The 7,644-nt window shown below is 53.4% G+C and overlaps 1 protein-coding gene across 1 annotated transcript in view; it reads right to left on the bottom strand.

The window, feature by feature from the left end:
* The window catches only part of Relt (RELT TNF receptor), an 18,949-nt gene that overhangs the window by 10,768 nt on the left and 537 nt on the right, over positions 1-7,644 (bottom strand). The gene's annotated exons all lie outside the window — the stretch shown is intronic.

Genomic DNA, 7,644 nt, shown 5'->3' with positions numbered 1-7,644 from the left:
CCCGCCACACCCCCTCCCCTCCACTATACTCACCATGATCTCCAAGGGCCCTACCCATCCCTCCTGTCCACTCACTCTCTTCCTGGCTTTCTCCCCCTGCCCTGCAGCCTAGGTGTCTTAACACCCAGACTGGGCCCTGGGCAAACTCCAGCACCCTCAGAATGGCGTCCTGATGCTCTCTGCCAGCCCTCTGCAAGTAGGAGTACACACACACCAGCCACTTCAGCTTCCTTATGAGCATGCCACCTGCTGTTTCCTCTACTCAAAAAACCCTCCCCTCACTGGGCCACCACCTACTCTTCCTGTGGAACTCAGCTCAAAGTTACTTCCTCTAGGAAGCCTCCTGCAACCACCACCTCCCCATCAGCATTAAACACCCTGTTTTATCCAGCCTCTTCCCTGCCACGAGTACCTTGGGGACAGGAAGCAGAAAAAGTGTTTTAGGAGACAAGCCAGCAATGCCAGGGTAGGAAGGACCAGAGAGCAGGCTGCTGAAGGAGCCCAGAAGCTGGGTTTAGAAAGGGCTGGGTTTGAATCTGGATCTGAAGCTCTAGGCTAACTTGGGGACACAACATGGAGCATAAGCCTCCCTGCTTTGCTCTTCGCTGGCTGTGGCTATACAGCACCCTGCAGAGGGCCATGGTGAAGGTGAAATGAGAATTCAGATTAAATTCTCAAAAGAGGATTGGCACAGGAGGCCCTCAGTAAGTATTCATATTCTTCAAGTGAGATTCTTTTTTTATATGGCAGTGCTGGGGACTGGATCCAGAGCCTCTGCATTGAGCTACAGACCTTTAAAAAAACTTTTCAAAAAACTTCTTGAAACAAGGCAAGGTCTCGCTAAGTTGCCCAAGCTGGGCTCAAGCTTGTGATCCTCTTGCCTCAACCTTTCAGGGTGCTGGAATCGCAGGTGTGCACCACCACACCTGGCTCAATATTCTCTTTTGTATTGATGTACAATGTCTGGCGCAGAGCTGGGTATATAAGAAATGTCAGATCAACCATACTAAGCCTCTAGGGGTGGGTAGATGCAGGAGAGGAGAGGAGAGGAGTCTAGGGAGATTGGTAGGCAGTGCCCAGGTCATGCCAAGCCTCAGCTGCAAGCTGGAAAGCTTGTATTTTCCCCGGGAGCTACAGGAGCTTGAAGGGTTAAAGCAGAGTAGGGAGAGGCAAGGAAGGATTTACATCTCAGCTGGTACACAGGACTGCCTGCCAATTAAGGGGAAAGAGGGCACTGTGAAGGCAGGTACTATTGCCCAGCCCTCAGCTCTGAGGCCCCGCGGACCTCCCTCCAGTGTCCAGAGGGAGGGTTGCCTGGAAACACAGCTGGACACCAGCCTTCCTCATCAATGGCTGCACCAGGCAGGAAGACAAAGGATGCCCATCAATAGAGAAATCCAGGTTAGCAAGAGACCCAGTGGTTCCCTGGCAACTGGGGCTGAAGTAGGGCAGTACCCATATGGGGTGGCTGTGGGGGTAGCTAGGCACTGCCTGCTCCCCGTCCTTCCCTAAAAGGGGGACACTGACTCCTCCCCAGGCATGGCCCTCCACCTAGCAAGATGAACATTCCTCTTTCATACCTGGGTAAAGTGATGCTGGGGATCTCGTGGGGCTCGCACAGGCAGTAAGTACTGCAACAAGGATGGAGCCAGAATGCCTCACTTCTGCCTCCCCCACCCTGACACTTGCCCAGGGCCTGGCACGTAATGTTCTCACGGTGTTTGCCCACCTGATGGCAGAGGCTAGGACAATTGTAGAGCACAACAGGTTGTCCAACTGAAGGCCTACTGCAGAGACCAGGTGGGCGCTGGTCTACATTCTGTCCCCACATGGTAGTCTCAGGGCCTCTGGAATTTGCCTGTAGCCACACTCATTTGCATACTGTGCCAATCTGTGCCAGCTCTGGCAGGAAAGGACACTGGGAACTATCAGAAGCAGGAAGACTGGGAAAGTCTGGGAATTCCCATTAGGAGGGAGAGGTCCTAGGGTGAAGCCCCAGCTTCCTAGGGCTGCTCCTGGGGCTGGGAACCCATAGAGGTGCAGAGGCTGACACAAGCCACTTGATGAGAACAGCACCCCCATTCCCAGCCCTCCCTCATCCTTGGGGAACCATGATCTCCCAGGTCACCACCCTCAGGTAAGTACCTCTCCAATGCTGGATCCCTAATCCTGCTGCCACCATGCCAGGAGCTGAATTAGTTCTGCCCCTCAGACCTCCCAGATGCCTCTGGGCCTGTGTTCCAGTGGCTCAAGCAAGGGAGGTAAGCAGGAGGGGCTGAGGGGGCTAAATTGGCTCCTTGAGGCTAAGAAAGGGCTGAGGTGGCCAGACCTGGCCCACCCAGCTCCTCCCAGTCTGGGTAGGATATAGATGCGCTCTCCTCCCTCCGCCCCAGGCCGAATCTGGGGCTAAAGGGTAGGTTTTGACAGCAGAGTCATCTCTGGGACAGAGCTGGGGCTTCCTAATCCTTTCACTAAGCACCGCCTGAATACCCCATTCCCAGCCTGGGTCCCAACTGAACCCTCAAACACAGGGTTCTATGTTTCACATGTGAGGAAACTGAGGCTCATGGTGCCTAAGTAATAACCTGTAACAACAATCTGGTCCCAAAGAAGGAGGCTTACCTACCTTGGAGAAGGGCAGGCAGCAGGCCACTCTTGCAAACCCCAGCCCCAGGCCTGGCATTGTGCTGCTCACACAAGGCTGGCTTCTAGTCTACCCACAACCTCTCGGCACTGTAGGGCAGCCCTGGGCTGTCTGTCCTTGCCCCAGGACAGCACAGCAAGGGGCTAGAAATGGGGTGGGGATACCCTACTACAACACCCCATGCTCATGCTACTGCTACCTCCCCCTCCAAGAAGCCGCCCTGGCCATATATCTAGTACTGCATCTCTAATGTGCCAGGCAGCCCAGAGTCTGCTCAGCACAGGACCTAGCCCCATCACCCTGATGTGGCTGATTTGGGCAGATTCAGGGTTCAGGAGAGACTGAGGGGAGACTATAGTCCCACAGCTGTATTCTCCAATGCTCCCAGGCTTGGGGTGCTAGGAAAGAGGTTCCCCTGAGGACCTATCCAACAGATCTGTGCTGAGGCCTGGGGTGAGTGTATGTATGATGTGGGTGTTGGGAGAGGGTGAGGCCAGGCCAGGCTCTGGAGAGTCACCTGGGCTCAAGCTGTGGCTTCTGTGACCTTGGGCAGGTCACTTACCCTCTCTTAATTTTGAGGTCCTTCTCTGCAAACAGAGGTGCCAGTCCCTGCCTCATGGGATGCTGAGGGGCTAAGTGGAGAACCCAGATTAAGAATCAAGCAGTGGGAAGGGGGCAGAAGGGGATTATAAAAGATACAAGCTGTCTTATGTACATGTACTGATTCCCCAATATGACTGCAAAATGTATGTACTGTAAACATATACTAATAAAATATCAAGAAAACAAACAAACAAAAAACCAACAAGTAGTGTCCAGCCAAGACCACCCAGAAGCTTGAGTGTGGCAAGAGCGCTTCAGGTTGGCCTCCCTGGGAGGACCTTGGGTGCCCTGCCTCCACACCAGCTGAGGCCATAGTCAGGAAGGTGGAGGTACTGAACAGGGATAATTAAGTAGTCAGGATTCGGTCCTACCTACCCAAGCCTCAATTTCCCCTCTGTAGATTGAGGCAATTGTGCCTATTTGTCATGAGTGACAGACACCACTGTGTGATGGAGGGCTCAGAGATCATAGGGGAATGGCAACTTCCTATAATCAAACCCCCTGCAGGAAGCTGGGGTCAAGGAGGGGCTATCAGTTTTCAGCCCCCTTTGACCCCTGCCAGCAGGGCAAGGCTCCCTGGGAGGCAAGCAGTGCTTGTGTGCATGCAGGAGGCTGGGCACCCTGCAGGCTCTTTTGCTCTCCCTGTTCCTTTCCAAGGGAGCAGAGTGCAAGGCCCTCTTTCTGGAAGCCCAGCTCTCCTCTCTCCACCACATTCAGACGCTGCCTCTAACTGGCTGGAGAGGGCCCCTCTGTGCCAACCAGCCAGGGCACACTCTCACAGCCACATGGGCAGGTTATTTATAGAGCTCTCATCTTTCCCAGGGTGGCCCAGGAAAGAACTCTGGCCTTCCAGGCTGACAGATCCAGGTTTGGATCCCAGTGACACTGGAGTCTTACAAGTGCCCTCCCCTCTCGGGGCTTTGGTTTCCATGCCTGTGCCTGGCGTACTGGAGACATTCTGGAACATGAAGCTGAGATGTGGCAGCCTCAGGGGCATTAATGTCAGGGCTGGGCAGAGTAGGGACACAGCACTAGCTCCTGTCCTCTCTGCTACCTAGCCCTATCCAGTGGCACCAAGCCTAGGCCTAGGCCCATAGTGGTGACCTATGGCAGGCATACCACAGCCAGCTACTTGTTATTGAAAGCTCTAAAAGGTTCACCATCACTGGCCTAGTCACACAGGAACTCAGCTTACTGCAGATGCTAGATGTGCCCAGCACCCACCAACCCTGAGTGGGTGACAGGGCTGGGCCAGCCCTGCTGGGTGGTCTCAGGCAAAATCCTCCCTCTCTGGTCCCTCCTCCCACTCCCTTGGTAAAAAGCCTGGCTCCCTTACATACTCTCCCCAGCCAGGCCAGTTGCTGAGCTATACCCATCAATAAGTCCTCCTGCTTCAGAAGTCTAAACTAGTCCTCTGAAACTTGATGCCAGAATTGTCAGACAAGCACCCAACCCTCAGCTCCTGAAGACTGGTGGGGAGGGGCGCTAGTAAGTTAAACTCTAGCAGAGCAGCTGTGTGATGCAAACTAAGGCTGCTCCCTTCTACCGAGTCTTGGCTCCCCCATCACAACCTGGAAAGGAGAGGCCCCTATCAGTGCTGCTGAGGGAAGTGCTGAGTCCAGGGTCTAGCACACAGCAAGCAGGACACCAATAGGGACAGCTTCCTCTGCTGGCCCAGAATGAAGGCCTTGTCTGAGGAAGGCAAGGGCAAACACCAAACTTGCCCATATCCACAGGGATGACCTTGAGCGCAAGGTCCCGAGTTCAAGCCCTGGTACAAAAAAAAAAAAGGCTAGGGATGTAGGTCAGTGGTGCAGCACTTATCTAGCATGTGTGAGGTCCTGAGTTCAAACCCCAGAACTGAAAAACGAAAACAAAAAGAGTCTAGGCACAGAGAGCAGAACTGAACCAGAATGTAAGAGCAGCCTAGTTTAGTGAAGATATGTCCTGGTCCTCCTTCCCATGCTGGCCCATACCCAGCCAACCAGGGAATGAGTGAGCGCCAGGGTAGAAGGTGGCTCCCCTGTCTACAGGAGAAGAGCCAAAAGAGCAGGGGTCAGGGAGTCTTGGGTAAGTCCCTGCAAGTCTCAGAATTCAGTCTCTCTCTTTGTAAAGTGGGGAGCAGTTAGAATGACCTGCTGGGTGACTCCTAACCCTATGAGTAGGAGGGATCCGCCTGCCCCTCAATGTCTCCCATCCTTGGCCAGATATAGATACCTCCCTCCAGCAATTATCACCAGGTCCCAGGCCCAAATTCCCTGAAAGAATGGGCGTGGGCAGACATAGGGTGGAGTTTCAGGGCCTCCACAAGGCTGGGGTGAGGAGAGAAGGCTAATCTTTAACCCTTCTTCTCTCTCCCCCTCCCAGGCCTTGAGCTATTTCCACTTCTTTGCTGGAGATGGAAATAACTTGGGATCAGCCCCTGGAGACCAAGACAGCTATTTTCATCAGCCCCAAGAAACACAGCTCCAGTCATAGAGGAACAAGGGACAACCTGATCATCAGGCTCAGCTTTAAGCAAATCAGTGGCAGTGGTCAGAGCTAGAAGGGGTACTGGGAAAAATGGGGAGATAGAGGCCCAAAGAGGGTGGAGCAGCCATTCAAGGTCAATGTATCTGCTCTCCACCAAAAATCCTTAGAGAAATGGCAGAGACAGGTGGGGGCCTTTCAGATATGGTAAAAGTCAATTATCCCTGCCACGCTGGGCTATACTGCTACCTCCACTCTTCAAAGCCAGGTGGACACTCCCGAGGCCAGGGCAGACTCTAGAAGGCAGGACACAAGCCTTTCTGGTAACCTCCGGCTGGGGGTGATAACCAGCAGGACAAAGAGCAAGAACAGGAAGATCATGTAACCTACCCACCTGACATGTTCCACACATGTGTGCACACACATCACACTTGGAACTCAAAATGGTACAACCTGGCAAGGCCATGCCTGCCAGCCCGGGTAAACCATAAGCAATTATCAAGAAGGTGATGATCCTCTCCAGGTATCTCAGAGGGTCAGAAGACCTGAGTTCTAGTCCTGGCATTGTCCTGACTCTCCAGTGACCTTGGGCAAACTGCTTTTGCTTCTCTGAGCCTGTTTCTTTCAGTCACATTACAGAATCACTGCGAGGATTCAACAAAACAGCACATCATATAGTGTTTGGAACAGAGCCTGGCACTGTGCCCACTCCATCCCCCAGAAGCAATCAACATTTTCAGAAAACGACTGCAGAAAATAGAACTCCCAGATCTTACATACAGCATGTGCCACACCCCCTGCCACTGCCACCTCTAGGGCTAAGGAGTTCAATTTCCACCAATCCTGCATGAACCCCATAGACTCTCATGTCAGAGTAAGGGCCTCAGAGGGGAAGGGGCCCTGTTCCAGGTCTCCAGCAAGAATTTGGCCTTCCTGACCAGACCAGAGATCACTCCTAGGGAACAAGTCAATACCCTACTATCACCAAAGAAACAAAGGCACCAAAAAAATGAAGTCTGGTTAGAGATCATCTATAAACCAGGATTTCAGTACCCATGTCCATGGATTCAGTTTGGGATCAAGGACCAGGCAGCCTTTGGGATCTTTGACCAGTTTCAGGGAGGGTTTGGCTTCCAAACCTTTCACTAGCACCTAGGTACAGACCCTAGATCACAGTGCTCCCAACAGAAGCCTGCCACCAACCTCCACGGCAGTCTTTCTACCTGAAGAGGGAAGGGAGAACAGAGGCAGCTGACCCAAAAACAATAGTGAATCTCAAAGTGATGAATCACAGTTCATTTACAGTCAGACACCTCAGTGTGCAGATGGGGAGACTGAGGTTTGACAGCAAGACTGAGCCTAGGCCCACTAACAATACAGGTTACTAAGGAACTTCAGTGTGAGAGTGTATGTGGGGTGGAGGCTGAGACTACTGCAAGGCCCCTCAGCTCAGATGCCCCTCCCTAAACTGAAACCTTGAGGGGTGCCTTCTTGGGGATAGTCCTGGAGAGAACCTTGTCCCCTGGGCCCCCAACTTCCTTGTCCTCCCATCTGCTGGAAGGTGTCTGAGGTCACCCCCTTTCTGCCTCTTACTCATTGTCATGAAGCACAGACACACTGACACTACTTGGCCCCACACGAGTGCTATGGCTCATTCTGTCACTTGGGTTCTTCCCTTCTATTTACCCTCATACTGACCAGTGGTCCTGGCCCTGCTCTGGTCACTGACACACATGGTGACCCCAGTGACCCAGGGTCTCTCACACAATCACACACACACACCCTCCGCCTCAGACACACAGAGCCCCTCTGTCACCCGCTCAGCTCCGCGTCACCACCCAGCGTCCCGGCCACACGTTCGCCTGAGCCAAGCTGCCTCACGCGCCGTGTCACCCACAGTCACGGGCTGACACCGTTCAGAGCCGCCC

Source organism: Fukomys damarensis, unplaced genomic scaffold, assembly GCF_012274545.1.
Source record: "Fukomys damarensis isolate Sample0158 unplaced genomic scaffold, DMR_v1.0_HiC HiC_scaffold_16, whole genome shotgun sequence".
NCBI lineage: Eukaryota > Metazoa > Chordata > Mammalia > Rodentia > Bathyergidae > Fukomys > Fukomys damarensis.
Note: the sequence above shows the minus strand (reverse complement) of the source record. Positions and strands in the feature narration are given on the sequence as shown.